At 41.2% G+C, this 16467-nt stretch overlaps 1 long non-coding RNA gene across 1 annotated transcript in view; it reads left to right on the top strand.

The window, feature by feature from the left end:
• Positions 1 to 16059, top strand: part of LOC143648725 (uncharacterized) — a 48310-nt gene extending 32251 nt beyond the window's left edge. The window contains exon 3 of the long non-coding RNA XR_013158747.1: positions 15547 to 16059. This is a non-coding gene — a long non-coding RNA (uncharacterized LOC143648725). The remainder of the gene's footprint in view (positions 1 to 15546) is intronic.
• The last annotated feature ends 408 nt before the right edge of the window (positions 16060 to 16467 follow it).

Genomic DNA, 16467 nt, shown 5'->3' on the forward strand with positions numbered 1-16467 from the left:
GGCCTCACGGGGGAGGGGTGGTAGTGGTGGCAAAGGGACCCTCAGCATAACAGCTCTGCAGCAGACCTAGGGAGCAACTGGTCCAGATGGAGATGGAAAAGCACAAATGCCAATAAGGATTCCTCCAAGAAAAATACAGAACTGATAGACTGATGTGTTGTTCATATGGACAATAAAATTGAGAAAGGGTTTTTCAGATGTATTGTAGCTTTTGAAAAGTAGCCATAGGTGCATGGGACAAAAATAAGGTAATTATTAACTTGAAGACAAACAAAAATGTACCAGACAAAATTGCAATCTTGTTTCCCTATTTGGCTCAGTGAAAAATATTTACATAGTCATGATATTGGCTTAACTGAAAACCCAGACAAGCTACATTGGAAAGTAGCCAGAAAAGGGAGAGGACACTTGGGTGACACGGTGTTGGTTCGGGTAACTATAGGAGAGCTATACTGATTTCCTATTGCTGCAAATTACCACAAATATAGTGGCTTAAAGTGACACCGATTTATTCTCTTAAAGTTCCAGAGATCAGAAATCTGAAATGAGTCTCACCGGGCTAAAAGCAAGATGTTGACAGGCATGTCTGCCTGCCGGAAGCTCTAAGGAGAATTCATTGTCTGCCTTTCCCAGCATCTAGAGGCCATCCATATTCCTTGGCTTGTGGCCCCTTCCTCTGCCTTCAGTCCAGCAGGGTAGCATCTTCCAAATTCTGACTCTGACCCTCCTTCCTCTCTCTTATGAGAACCCTTGGCATTATATTGTGTGCACCCAAATAATCAGGATAATCTCCCCGTCTCAAGGTCCTCAACTTCATCACATCTGTACAGTCCCTTTTGTCATGTAAGGGTGCATACTCACACATTCTGGGGACTAGGATATGGACAGCTTTGGGGAGGGGCATTATTCTGTCTGCCCCAAAAGCTAACGTCCAAAATGGGCAAATGGAGACCTAGGCCTATGAGCATGTTATTTTGAAATATAGAGACATATGCTAGAAAAATATATTTATGAAAATCTATACATGAAAAGGGTCAGTAGTGATTGCACCCAGGGGACTGGAGCCAGGGATGAGAGGCAAACCAGGGGCAGCTACTTTTATGGTAAGGCTTTTATACTATTTGAATTTTAAACCATGTGCAGCGCACGCTATGATAAAGAGTAAAATGCCCACTGCCAGGGGCCAACCCCATGTCAAAATCTTCAGGTGGACGGCAGACTCAGAGTTTTTAGCAGGCTCCCAAGACTGTTGGATGCAAAGCCAGTTTGGGACCTGCTGCTGTGACAATAACCTGCTATCATCTGCTCATGTCTGCTCTGGTAGTTTATTTCTGATTTATCTCCCACCGAGGGTGTGAGTGGTTACGCAGCAGGACCCGTGAGCAAACTTCTTTTGGGCTGCCTCTTGCACATGTCTGTTGTATTGCATTTCCAAGGTCCCCTGAATTGACATTCACTAAATGTTTGTGGAATGGACATGCAAACACATAGCAAGCCTCAAAAAGCAATACCCATCATTTTTACCAAATATGGTAGTTTCAAGGCTCTCGGAATGGTTTCCCGAGGCTCACCTCCCGACTGCTTTTGGGCTGTGTGAACACCTTTTCACTGGTCTGCAAAGGAGAGAAGAAAGGCAAGAAGTGTGTACAAAGTTTGCATACCCCTGAACAAATGTAATGGAAAGCACTGTCTTTTCATTTTAGATTACCTTTTTTTTTCTGTTAAAAATACCCTTTTATAGGGCGGTCAACAGTGGCTCAGTGGCAGAGTTCTCACCTGCAATGCTGGAGACCAGGGTTTGATTCCTGGAGCCTGCCCATGCAAAAAAAATATATGTATATATAATATATATCCTTTTATAAAGTAATAGTAATAATGATGGCAGGTTTTTCTTTCTAATTTCTTATTTGGCAAAATGGAAAGCTGTCAACCCTGTATGCTGTACCCCTAATTTTTTGTTATCATGAAATTGTAAGGGTCTGTGAAATTCAAAATCTGGCAACCTCTGAAATAGAGGCTAGTTTCTGAGGTCCATGGAACTTTCTTTGCTCTGCCATGGTGCCTGCCACTTGTCCTGTGCTACTGTGTGCCAGGGTTCCATGCCAGCTGATCAATTCCCCTTTTCTGTAGACAATGACTTTGTCCCAGTGGTATCTTGTTCAATAACAATTTGCTGAATAAATTGATGAGTGATTGGATGACTTTCAGGAGCTAAGAATGGAGGTTAGATGATGCATCATTTTTGAATCGTATTTTTATTGCTTGCAGTATATAATTAAGCCTGAGCAAGGACCCTGCCTTGATCTGCCTTTCAAGCAGGGCTCGTGCTCTGTGGGTGGTTGGCAGGAGTTTAGCAATGTGATCGTTCCTTGGATGTCATGGTTGTGCTCCTTGAACTTGGCTTTATTAGGCCTGTCATGTGAGAGAGATGCGGAAGGACCACATTCCACACTCATTGCTACGCTGGGAGGTGGCCTTAAGTCCTGCAGAGACGTGGCAGAAATTCTCTCCCTGAGAGGGACTGCAGGTTGGAGAGGGTTATTGTTATTTCTCTTTTTTCCTTTCATTTTTCAAATCTAGGGAAGCAACAAACCCTGTGGGTTTTTCTTCCTAAATGTCCCATGAACCTATCAGGTTCTCAGCATCTCCGTTACCATCCCCTGCATCCCAACTACAGTCATCTTTTGGTGGGTCTACTGCTATAGCTGTTCTCCCCATATCCACATGGGCTTCCTTCAATCTAGTCTCCCCACCATAACCTGTGTGATCTTTTCAGAGTGAGAACAGTGTCCTCTTTTCATCCTAACTGTGCTTAAACTCCAGCCTCCTTCCCACGGCTCTACCTATCTCTCCAGTTCCTTCTTGCACCACTCTCCCCCTCATTTTCTGTGCCCCATCCCCTACTCAGGACTTTTCAGCAGCTCCAGGGAACTGTGCTCCTGCCTGCTACAGGAACTTTGCACCTTGTTTCAGTGTGCTAAAGCTGCTGGAATGCAATATGCCAGAAATGGATTGGCTTTTACAAATAGGATTTATTAAGTTACAATTCTAAGGCTATGAAAATGTACAAATTCAGGCATCAACAAGAGGATAACTTCACTTACAAAAGGCTCATCAAGTCTGGCATTTCTCTATACTTATGGAAAGTTACATAGTGATATCTGCTGTTATTCTCTCTGGGCTTTTGGTTTCAAACAGCTCTCTCAGCACCTCTGAATATTTGTATCTGAGCTTTCTCCAAAATGTTCCCCTCTTAAAGGAAACAATCTAATCAAGAGATCCCACCCACAAAAGTTCTGCTCCCACAAGACTGAATTAGAAGAACATGACTTTTCTGGGGTACATAAGTTGCAAATCAGCATTTACTTGCTCTGCCTTCTACCTTTTTTTAATGCCCATCTAATCTTCCTATCTTCAGTCAAGCTACACTTTCTCCAGAAACCTTCTTGGACCTGAGTCAATGAATTTGGTCCTTTCCACCAGATGACCTATCTCTGGGTGTAATGAAATGCTCCTAATGTGATAAATTACCTATTGTGTGTCTCCCTCGCAAGGATGTAGGCCTGTTGTCATGCAATATTATATTCTGGCCTGAATTCAGGAGATGTTCAGTAAATATTTGCCAAATGAGTGAATAGGAAGCTGGAAAGAGAGCAGAGGATAGGGCTGGTTGGAGAGGAGGGTAGGCAGGAAACACTGGTCAGGTAAGGAGCAAGAATGAGGACTTGGGTGTCCAGAGAACCTCAGGTTGAGTGAGTTGAGCTGCTGGTCATCCACTTCAAAGACTAATGGATGGACCTGTGTCCCTAAAAAGAGGAGCTTCCCCCCATCCCCACCCCAGGCAGCAAAACAAGTCTGTAGGGAATATTTTGCCTTGGAGTGGGGAGTGAGGAGAACGGTGGTTGCAGGATGGGTTACAGGCAGAGGGTGAGCATATAGAGGAAAGGAGGTATGATTCATGGACTAGAAAGAACCCAACATGAAGGCACATTCAAGATGTTCTCCCAGTGGACATGCTGATCTGTGCCAAGCTCTTGGGAGATGCACCCATTTTATAGCTACAGAAGTCCAGGCAGCAAGAGGTGGAGGAGCTGAGACAGAGCTGAGTGGAAGGCAAGTTTCTACTTTCCAGTTCCTTGTGTCATGTTCCCTGTAATATCCTGGCAGTCACCTCCCTGTCATGAATAAAATAGAGGGGATGGAGAGACAGATGTTACCCCCTCCCTCCTTTCCTGCTTTGGCTGGTCTTGCTAAAGAGATGCAATCCTCTTACCCTCTCCCATCACTCTTAGACTCTAGGTTTGAATGGCACAGGCTTCCCTAACTATCGTATCTGAAAGAGCTCCTCCATCACCACTTACTAGTCCTCTACCCTGCTGTGTTTGTTTCCTGTGGTTGCTGTAACAAATCATCACACGTGGGTGACTTAAAACATGAGGAATCTATTTTCTCACAGCCTGAAGGCCAGAACTCTGACATCAGCATCACTAGGCTGAAATCAAGGTGCTGGGAGGGCCCTCTTCCCTCCCAGAGGCTCTTGCGGAGAATTCGTTCCTCACCTCTCCCAGCTTCTGGGGTCTGCCAGACCTTGGCTTGTGACCACATCACTGCAGCCTTGGAAGTCAGTGACTTCAAATCTCCCTCTGATCCATCTTCCCATGGTCTTCTAACCCTTATGTGGGTCATGTCTCCCCTGCCTTCTTCTTGTGAGGATACGTGGGCTGCATTGAAGGCCCACCCAGGTGACCTGGGTTACCCTCTGCATCTCAGGATCCTGACCTTGGCCACATCTGTAAACTCCTTCATATTTTGGCTATATAACATAACATTCACAACAGGCTCGTATTGGGACCTGGAGGTCTTTTGAAGGGCTATTTTCTGGCCACTACGGCTGTTTTATTTTTATTTTTATCTATAATATTTATCACTGCTTTGTACAGATAGAGTGGTTTGTCTGTACTGACTGTGTTCCACTGGAATGTCGCCTCCATGGGGGTAGTGACCTGTCGGTGTCATTTGCCGCTGTGTGTCCACTTTGTGGTTGGTGCCCAGGAAGTCCCTGATGGGTGGAACCAAAACACCATTGAGAATGATAATGAGAATTCAATAGGGTTATAAAATTAAAAAAAACCAAACCAATAGATCCTGTGTACTCATAAAATTAATACACATAAAATTTAATATAAAGATTCATAAAAGGGGGAATTTATGGAACTCTGGGGCCAAGATGGCGGCTTAGCAATGTGTGCATTTTAGTTCGTCCTCCAGAACAGCTACTAAATAACCAGAAACAGTACAGAACAGCTCCTGGAGCCACGTCAGTGACCAGACACACAGCGTACCCCAGTCTGGACCAGCTGGACAGGCTGCAAGCCCCCCCAGAACCGTGAGTTCCCAAAGTTGTGGTGGCTGGCACCCCTCCCCCACAGGCTGCTTCCCAGAGGGGAAAGGAAAGAGACTTTACCAGCAGCAGGGGCTGAGCCCAACCAAATGCCAATTGTGGAATTAATTAACAAATTCTGACTACTAAAAACAGGCCCACAGCTCAGGTGAACCTGGTCAAAGTGGAGGTTGCTCATTTTTCCCCCGGTGCCAAGGGGACAGGGTTGATGGAAAAAGAAAAAAAAAAAGGAAACAGAGGTTTTTGTGACTGTATTTCTACAAAGGCTTAACTGCCTTTGGACACAGCAGCAGGGCTTCTCAGGCTGCAACTGCCCCAGGCATAGGCAGAAACAAGCTCATCTGAGGGCTTGTCTGGAGCCTGTGCCTTCCCCAGGGGAGGGGTGAAGCCCAACTCAGGTGGAATCCCTCCCTCAGGGAATTCAGACACCAGGGCTTGGTAATTTGAAGCCATTAAAACCAACCTACAATCTCTCCTCTATCTCCACCACACCCCCAGCAGGGAGAGTCTGCCAAAGTTAAAGGTCATCTTATGTTGGTGGGACCTGCAGGCAGACAAGCATCATATACTGGGCAGGATAAGAAAAACAGAGCCCAGAGACTTCACAGGAAAGTCTTTCAACCTGCTGGGTCTCACCCTCAGGGAAAACTGATGCAGGTGACACTTTACTCCTGATAGGAAGCCAGTTTGGTCTGGGAAAATCCAGCTGGGTTCTATAATACCTAAGTAGACCCTCCTAAGGGTGGGGAGAAAAGGCACCATACAAGCAGGGCAAGAAACAAGAAAACAAGAACTGAAAATTTGTCCTTTGTTAAACAAAACCTAACCTAGAGGTCCAAATAAAGCTGAACTGAATGTCAAAGAACAGATAGACAACAAATTCATCCAGAAAGAAAACCCTAGGTAAAAGAAGTGAAAGCAGTCTCCAGAATAAACTAATTAAGGCAATTAAATGCCTAGACACCAGCAAAAAATAACAAATCACACTAGGAAAATTGAAGATATGGCCCAGTTAAAGGAACAGACCAAAAATTCAAATGAGATACAGGAGCTGAAACAATTAATTCAGAATATATGAACAGACATGGAAAATTTTCATCAAAAACCAAATCAATGAATTGAGGGAGGATATAAAGAAGGCAAGGAATGAACAAAAAGAAGAAACTGAAAGTCTGAAAAAACAAATCACAGAACTTATGGGAATGAAAGTCATGGTAGAAGAGATGAAAAAGATAATGGAAACCTACAATGGTAGATTTAGAGAGGCTGAACATAGGATTAGTGAACTGGAGGACAGAACATCTGAAATCCGACAAGAAAAAGAAAATATAGGGTAAAACATGAAAAAGTATGAGCAGGGACTCAGGGAATTGAAAGCCAGTATAAAGCACAGGAATATATGTGTTGTGGGTGTCCCAGAGGAAGAAGAGAAGGGAAAAGGAGGAGAAAAACCAATGGAGGAAATTATCACTGAAAATTTCCCAACTCTTATGAAAGATTTAAAATTACAGATCCAAGAAGTGCAACATACAGCAAAGAGAATAGATCCAAATAGATGTACTCCAAGACATTTACTAATCAGAATGTCAGAGGTCAAAGAGAAAGAGAGAATCTTGAAAGCAGCAAGAGAAAAGTAATCCATCACATACAAGGGAAGCCCAATAAGACTGTGCATAAATCTCTCAGCAGAAAACATGGAGGCGAGAAGACAGTGGGATGTACATTTAAATTACTGAAAAAGAAAAACTGCCAACCAAGAATTCTACATCCAGAAAAATTGTTCTTCAAAATTGAGGGAGAAATTAAATCATTTTCAGACAAAAAAATGACTGAGAGAATTTGTGACCAAGAGACCAGCTCTGCAAGAAATACTAAAGGGAGCACTAGAGACAGATATGAAAAGACAGAAGAGAGAGGTGTGGAGAAGAGTGTAGAAAGGAAGACTATGAGTAAAGGTAAAAAGAAGGAAAATTAGATATGACATATAAAATCCAAAAAGCAAAATGGTAGAAGAAAGTACTACCCATGCAGTAATAACACTAAATTTTAATGGATTAAACTTCCCAATCAAAAGACATAGACTGGCAGAATGGATTAAAAGACAGGACCAATCTATATGCTGTCTCTCCTCAAAGGACCTGAGGGCAAGGACACAAATGGACATTTGCACACCAATGTGTATAGCAGCATTATTTACAACTACCAAGAGATGGAAACAGCCAAAATGTCCATCAACAGATGGGTGGCTAAACAAACTGTGGCATATACATACGATGGAATATTATGCAGGTATAAGACAGAATAAAGTTATGAAGTATGTAACAACGTGGATGGACCTTAAGGACATTATGCTGAGTGAGATTAGCCAAAAACAAAAGGACAAATACTGTATAGTCTCACTGGTATGAACTGACATTAGTGAATAAACTTGGAATATTTCGTTGGTAACAGAGACCATCAGGAGATAGAAATAGGGTAAGATATTGGGTAATTGGAGCTGAAGGGATACAGATTGTTCAACAGGACTGAATATAAAAACTCGGAAATGGACAGCATAATACTACCTAACTGTAATACAATTATGTTAAAATACTGAATGAAGCTGAATGTGAGAATGATAGAGAGAGGAAGGCTGGGGGCATAAATGAAATCACAAAGAAAGATAGATGATAAAGATTGAGATAGTATAATCTAGGAATGCCTAGAGTGTGTAATGATAGTGACTAAATGCACAAATTAAAAAAGTGTTTTTGCATGAGGAAGAACAAAGGAATGTCATTACTGCAGGGTGCTGAAAATAGATGGTAATTAATATTTTAAAATTTCAATTTATGTGTGAGACTAAAGCAAAAAATGTTTATTTCATACAAAATGTAAATTTTGACTAGTGCATTTCCTAATATAACTTATGTAGATAGTTGGTTGAACAACATAAGTACATGGAACCTTGGTTAGGACATGAGATTTTGCTGGTTTGTCCAGAGTGATTTGATCAGCGAGTGGAAAAGTATTTGCAAAGTTCCCTTCAGGGAATGGTGAGAATGGGGGAAAATTCAACCACCCCAAGTTGAATCCTTGATATTCTCACAAGCAGTGTGGACAACCAAAGCTATATGCTGAGCACCCAGTCTTGGAGTTTGTTCATATGAAACTTAACCCCACAAAGGATGGGTCAAGCCTACTTAAAATTAGGCCTAAGAGTCATCCCCAATACAGCCTCTCTCTCCAGCCAACACAACAAGCAAACTCACCACCCTCCCCCTGTCTATGTGGGACATGATGCCCAGGGGTGTGGACCTTCCTAGCAATGTGGGACAGAAATCCTAGAATGAGTTGAGACTCAGCATCAAGGGATTGAGAAAAACTCTAGAATGAGCTGAGACCCAGCATCAAGGGATTGAGAAAACCTTCTCGACCAAAAATTGGGAAGAAGGAAATGAGACTACATGTCAATGGCTGAGAGATTCCAAACAGAGTTGAGAGGTTATCCTGGAGGTTATTCTTATGCATTGAGTAGATATCACCTTGTTATCTAAGATGTAATGGAGAGGCTGGCTAGAACTGCCTGAAAATGTAGAGCTGTGTTCCAGTAGCCATGTTTCTTGATGATGACTGTATAATGATAAAGCTTTCACAATGTGACTGGGTGATTGTGAAAACCTTGTGTCTGATGCTCCTTTTATCTACCTTGTCAGCAGATGAGTAGAACATATGGAATAAAAATAAATAATAGGGGGAACAAATGTTAAAATAAATTTAGTTTGAAATGCTAGTGATCAATGAAAGGGAGGGATAAGGGGAATGGTATGTATAATCTTTTTTCAGTTTTCATTTTATTTTTCTGTTGTCTTTTTATTTCTTTTTCTGAATTGATACAAATGTTCTAAGGAATGATCATGATGATGAATATGTAGCTATGTGATGATATTGTGAATTACTGAATATATATGTAGAACGGAATGATCATGTATTAAGAATGCTGTGTTTCTTTCTTGTAATTTTCTTTAAAAAATTTAAAAATTAATAAAAAGTTAAAGATAAAATAAAATAAAATGCCACCTTTTGTCAATCAAAAAAAAAAGATTCACAAAAGAAGATTTGAATGAGTGGGGAGGTGCTCAGTACTTCTGAATCAGAAAAGATTCCAATTTCCTGCAGAGGTCAAAATTCCAAAGGGATTTTTCCTGTAACATGACAAAGTGGCTCAAAAGATTCATGTGGAAGAAAAAGGGGTGAGACAAGACTAGCCAAGTAGGGGGAAAGGAAGAGTATTTTAGTTTCTTAAATGCTGCTGGAATGCAATATACCAGACATGGAATGGCTTTTAAAAAGGGAATTTATTACATTACAAGTTTACTATTTTAAGGCCATAAAGATATCCAAACTAAGGCATCCAGAGAAAGATACTGTTCTAATTTGCTAGCTGCCAAAATGCAATACACCAGTAATGGAATGGCTTTTTAAAAGCGAAATTTAGTAAGTTGCTAGTTTACAGTTCTAAGGCCTAGAAAATGTCCCAATTGAAACAAGTCTTTAGAAATGTCCAATCTAAGGCATCCAGGGAAAGATACCTTGGTTCAAAGAAGCTCCGATGAAGTTCAGGGTTTCTCTCTCAAGTGAGAAGGCACATGGTGAACATAGTCAGGGCTTCTTTCATCTGGAAGGGCACATGGCAAACATGGCGTCGTCTGCTAGTTTTCTCTCCTGGCTTTTTTTTTCATGAAGCTCCCCAGGAGGTGTTTTCCTTCTTCATCTCCAAAGGTCACTTGCTGGTAGACTCTCTGCCTTGTGGTGCTGCAGCACTCTCTGCTCTCTCCGAATCTGTCCCATTCTCCAAAATGTTTTCTCTTTTATAAGATTACAGTAAACTAATAAAGACCCAACCGAATGGATGGAGACACATCTCCACCTAATCCAGTTTAACAACCACTCTAGATTGACTCACATGTCCAGGGAGATTATCTAATTATAGATTCAAACATACAGTACTGAATAGGGATTAGAAGAAATGGCTGCCTTTACAAATGGGATTAGGATTAAAACATGGCTTTTCTAGGGTACATACATTCTTTCAAATCAGCACTTCCCATGTAACGCACATTGGCCTTTCTGGAGTCAAGGTATCTGTGCTGGTTTGAAAGCACTGTAATTAGATCATCTTCCTGAAGATGTGATTTAATCACGAGTGGTTGTTAAACTGGATTAGGTGATGACATGTCTCCACCCATTCGGGTGGGTCTTGATTAGCTTATGGGAATCTTATAAAAGAGGAAACATTTTGGAGAAAGCTAGAGATTCAGAGAAAGCAGAGCAGAATGACATAGCCACAAGAAGCAGAGTCCACCAGCCAGCAACCTTTGGAGATGAAGAAGGAAAATGCCTCCCGGGGAGCTCATGAAACAGGAAGCCAGGAGAAGAAGCTATCAGATGATGCTATGTTCACCATGTGCCCTTTCTGATGAGAGAGGAACGCTGACTGTCTGTATTTGTCAGCTCTGAAGCAACTGTCTTTTCTCCAAAAAGTTTCCTTTTCTAAAGGACTCCAGTAAATAATCAATACCCCACCTTGAATGGGAAAGTGTCACATCTCCATCTAATCAAAAGGTCATACCCACAATTGAGTAGGTCAATCTCCATGGAAATAATAGAGTCAAAGGTTCTACCCTAAACAATATTGATCAGGATTAAAGGACATGTCTTTTCTGGGGTACACAACAGTTTGAAATTAGCACAAAGAGTAATGAGTGGAGCTTGAACTACCAATTATTAAAACATTGAATCAACCTATAATAATCTAAATAGTATATTATTTTTTATAGAAAAATCAAAAGGGAAATTAATGAAACAGAAGACACAGCTTACAACCAAGTCTTTGGGCCTGTAAAACTTAGAATCATAAGAAAGGTAACATTCCAGACCAGACGGTAAAGAAAGAATTTCTTAATAAATTTTTCTGAAACAATCAGGTTAACTGTTTGGGGAAACACACACACACACACACACACACACACACACACACACACACACACACAAAAGCCTCACCCTCTGCCATAAATTTACTATAGCAATTAAAACCTGAGATCTGGTTTTACTTACTTGTTGTGAGGGTTGGAGGAACTATTTATTTCTCTATGTCTCCAATTAGAAGTTATCCATTCACAATGACATACTACCTGGCACAAAGAAAATGCTTAATATATGACATCTAATAATGTAAAAATGAAACTACATAAAATCTAGAAGAAAATGTAGGTTAGCATCTATAATAAAGATAGTAAATAAAAGCATTGAGGGAAAATGATCAGATTTGTCTACATAAAAATTCAAAGTACATACTGCATGTCAAAATTATACACACAATTAAAAGGAAAAACTTTCTATAAATATGATCCATGGCTCCTTCTTATTCACAATATATGAAATACATATAAGTAAAAATGTGTTAAAAATCCCAACAGAAAATTTGCAAAGAATATGAAAAAAGCAATAAAATTCAAAGTAAGCAAAAATAAAATTTTCATTCATCAAATTTGCAAAGTTTTTTAAAAAGGTTATTTACTAAATTTTGGCAAGGGTACTTAGAACTGAGCATTCTTATATTGCTGATGGGAGAGTTCATTGGTATAAACATTCTTGGTAGGCTTTTGTTAAAAACCTACCAAGGGAGTTCGATTCCCAGTGCCTGCCCCTGCCAAAAAAAAAGAAAAAACCACCAAGGATTTTCAAAAGTTTATGCCCTTTGACAAACTTTAAAATAAGATATGTTTATCTATCTATCTATCTATCTATCTATCTATCTATCTATCTATCTATCTATCTATCTATCTATCTATCATCTATCCATCCATCCATCCGTCTATCTATGGAAAGAGAGAGAATTGTTGCAGATTGAGTTATGCATCCCTGGGATGGGTGTGGGACATGTTTGTAATACTTTCCTGTACTTGTAAACTCATTGTAAATAGACGTTTTTGAAGATGTTATTTTTAGTTAAGGTGTGGACAACTGAATCAGGATGGGTCTTAATCCTATTATTTGAGGACTTATAAAAAATGTCATATGGAGAATTAAAAAGCCACAGGGAGGAACTGAAAGCTGGAGGTTGATAGAACCTGGAAGAGAAAGGAGAGGACATCACCATGTGACAGGAAAGCCAAGGAACCCAAGGATTGCTGCCCCGTTTGGAGGAAGCCAGCCTTCTCACCTCTGAATCCATGAGATGATAAATTCCTGTTGTTAAGCCAACCCATGTGTAGTATTTTGCATAGCAGCCTGGAAACAAAGCCAAGAATACAGCCCAAGAAAATAATTAGTGTTGGGACGGAACACATTGCAAATGAATATATATTACAGAATTACTTGTACTAGCAGAAAATTGGAACATCACCAAAGTCCAAAAACAAGAAAAAGATTCAATAAACTGAGAAGCAGAGTCAGGATGCTGAATACTTTGAATGTGAGGAAGCAGGAGGACAGGAAGTTGAGGAGAGGGGACCATGTGATTAGATATAGGCTATTGTCACTGCTGCTTTTGTTTGGAGAGGTGGATTAGAGGGAGCTTATTGCATTATTAAACATACGTACATGAAAATAGATTTGCCATGCATGGACCAATGAGGAGATTGTACTATGAATTAAGGAATATAACTTAACCAATTCTGAGTAGTGGAGATCCAAAAAACAACATAAAATTTAAAAATCCAATCTCCTCCCTCCTCATCCCCCTTCCATCTATCTGTCTGTGACAACTGGACTTTGGGGCAGTGAGATCCATTTTTTACTTCTGTCTCCCAGAACTGTAAGACAATAAATTTGCCTTGTTTTAAGCCACTACGTTTGTAGTAATTTGTTGCAGTAGCAACAGGCAATGAATACAGGTAGTAGCCTGGGGCTAAGAGCAGCAGAGCCATTATCATCCCTAGGTCTGAAAGGACAAGGGTAGACGGTCAGCAGAATCCCGAGGAACAGAGCCATGTGGAGTCAGCCCCTTAAGGGGTGTATGACCATAGGACCCCCGGCAGAGGCAGTTCACAGTGTCCTTGTCTGGAAGGAGCTAGGAGGTGAGATGTGCTGGCCTCATCCTTCACCTTTACATCAGTTTTCTTCTGGGCCTCTCCATTGGCTGGACCCAAAGGAAGTTGGAGAAGATCAGATAGTAGGAAACGGAAGGACAAAATGATGATGTTGTCACTGTGAGGTCAGGGAGTGAGAAGAGAGGTAATCAGCATGCTGAATTGGAAGGACATATGTGTCTCTTCACCCTAAGTCTGGAATTTAAGCCCTATTGCAATGGTTCACAAACTTTGCCATGCATCAGTATCATGAGTGAAACTTGGGAAAAATACAGACATCCAGGTCCACCCAAAAGCACCTGAATGGGAATCTCCTAGGAGGAGCCCAGAGGTGTATGTTTACTTTTGCATTGTCTTCGCAGTTGCATTATCTTTCTAGTAGTCCTTTTCCTGGTACAGCAGCTTCATATCTTTGCATCTTGAGACGCAATGTCTTACTTCACCAAAAAAAAAGTCCTTGAATCAGAGTCAAACAGATGAATCATTTGTCTATGATGCACATGAACATTGTGTCACATGAACTTTGCATTAGAATTGGCTCTTACGAAAAGATTTTCAAGTGTGATCTCTTTTGACTCCACAGCAGATTGGAAGGGGCTTAACTTTAACCCAAGCTTGCTCAGTGTTGTTTGTCTCACATATCCCTTTGTCACCAGTGGGACCTTCTCAAAGCAAAGTTGGCTTATATTTGGATTTCAAGAATGTAGGATCATCTTGGCCATAAAATATGATGTCCCATGCTGGTTAAATTGGTAAAAGATGGCGTTTCTTCGGTTGCCTGGCTACATTTAGATTTAGATTTAACTCATGTTCAACTTGCTCATGAACTCATATAGTTTTTAAAAAATGTTATAGTTCCCTCTGGAAAAGTGTGAATTCTGGTGATCCATTTGTCTTGTGACCACATAATTTATTGTCCTAACTGGGACAATTTTAAGAGTGAAAAGGGGAGCTATTAGTAATATACCCACAAATGGAACACCATCCAGGCCTGTCCAGGGCACACTGAGATGTATGTTCACCCTCCCCATTTGTGAAATAGAGCCAAGTCCATGGGGAATCAAGGTGTCTGCCGCTCATTCGTTGTATCATGTCAAGTCTGGATTGAAACCTATATGATCAGGTCTTTCACTACATATTCTGTTCTGGCTGCTGGGTAGAGATGGATTAGGGGGACCCAGAGTGAGGTGGGAGCCCAGATAAGGGAGATTTTTGCAAGAGTTAACAGTGAGCCAAGAAACATATAATGGTGGTTTGCACAAGGATGGTGGCAGTTGAGATAGAGAGAAGAGAATAGAGGAGTTTGAAGGTAGAAACTGGTAATAGGTGATGGATGGGATGCAAAGGGGGAGGAACAAGGATGGGGCAGGAAGTGTGCCCAGGTGAATGGCCTGAGCAATGGAGTAGATGTGGTGCTATTCATTGACACAGGGACTCTACAGATAAAGTAAATGTGGAAAATGAGTTTGAGATTCCTGTGATATAACTAAGCTGAGATATGATATAATTAATTAGATGGCTGAATTTACAAGGCTCAAAAGAGATATCAGGCATGATATCCAGGGATGAAAGTCTCCCTGGCAGTGTGGGAAATGACTCCCAGGGATGAGTCCTGCTCTGGCACTGTGGGATCAACAATATCATCTCACTAAAAGGGGGAAAAGAAGTGTAATTAATAAAGTATCAGTGGCTGAGAGAGTTCAAATAGAGTCGAGAAGCTACTCTGGAGGTCACTTTTATGCAAACTTCAGTTAGACGTTGCCTTTCTGTTGCCATGAATTTACTATTTCTGGATATCTAAGTTATAGGATACAATATTTGTCCTCTGGTGCCTCGCTTATTTCACTGAGTGCAGTGTTCTCAAGTTTGTCATGATGCAACGTATCTCAGAACTTCATTCTTAGGGCCAAATAATATTCCAGGATCTGTTAATATCATTTGTTAATCCGTTCTTCCTTTCATGGACGCTTGGGTTGTTTCCACTTTTGATCATTATGAATAATATTGCTAAGAACATTGTTGTACAAGTATCTGCTTTCACTTTCTCCCAATATGTTTTAATCCCAACCACAGGACTGACTATACAGAGACCTTTAACATCTGTGGATTCTGTCACCTCTATCACAGCATCTGGCATCCATTCTTTGTCTCCTCTGCATATGATACTGCCACTAAATTTGCTGACCAGGAGAAATTGGTTACTTTGGCTTCAGCTGCAGATGCTGTAGCAGTGCTGGGACCCAAGCTTCACAGTCCAGGTGGAACTCATATACTGCTGCCATCTTTACATTGGGCTCCTTCACTGGCACATGATTCCCAGAGGGCATGGAGGGCTTGGATTTTACTGATATTATTCCCGGTGGCTGACACCTAGTGCTTGTTATTGAAGGGCTGAATGGATGAATACAAAAATGAAGGAATTTTGGAACCACACTTGTGATTTATTCTGAGATCCATAAGTAGCTTGAGAAGATGGAAGCTCCAGGGTCATGTAAATTCAATAAAAAATGCAAGTCTGATTGCTGAGGACCTGAGAATTATAAACAAGATGTTAAATTCTTAGAACGATGGATGACCAACTTCACCCACAGGTGTGGGAAGATGAAGAGCATGCTCACACTGCTGATCATTCCCTGGGGGGCAGGAGAAGGGGGTGAAAAGACATGGGAAGCGGGCGGCAGCAGATGGTAAAGGTGAACTGTGCCCCCAAAGAAAAGGTTCAGGTCCTAATTCCCAGCCCCATGGATGGAGCCCTATTAGGAAATAGGGTATTTGAAGATGTCTCTTGTTAAGAGTAGGCCAAATTAGAGTAATGTGGGGCCTAATCCAATATGACTGATGTCCTTATAAGAAGAGGAAATTTGGACACAGGGACAGACAGACACCAGCGAGAAGGTCATGTGGTGACAGAGACAGATATTGAAGTGGTGCAGCTGCCAGCTTATGAAATGCCAAGGACCGCTGGCAAACACCAGCAGCTGGAAAAGTCTGGAC

The sequence above is a fragment of the Tamandua tetradactyla genome, chromosome 10 (genome assembly GCF_023851605.1).
Source record: "Tamandua tetradactyla isolate mTamTet1 chromosome 10, mTamTet1.pri, whole genome shotgun sequence".
NCBI classification, from domain to species: domain Eukaryota; kingdom Metazoa; phylum Chordata; class Mammalia; order Pilosa; family Myrmecophagidae; genus Tamandua; species Tamandua tetradactyla.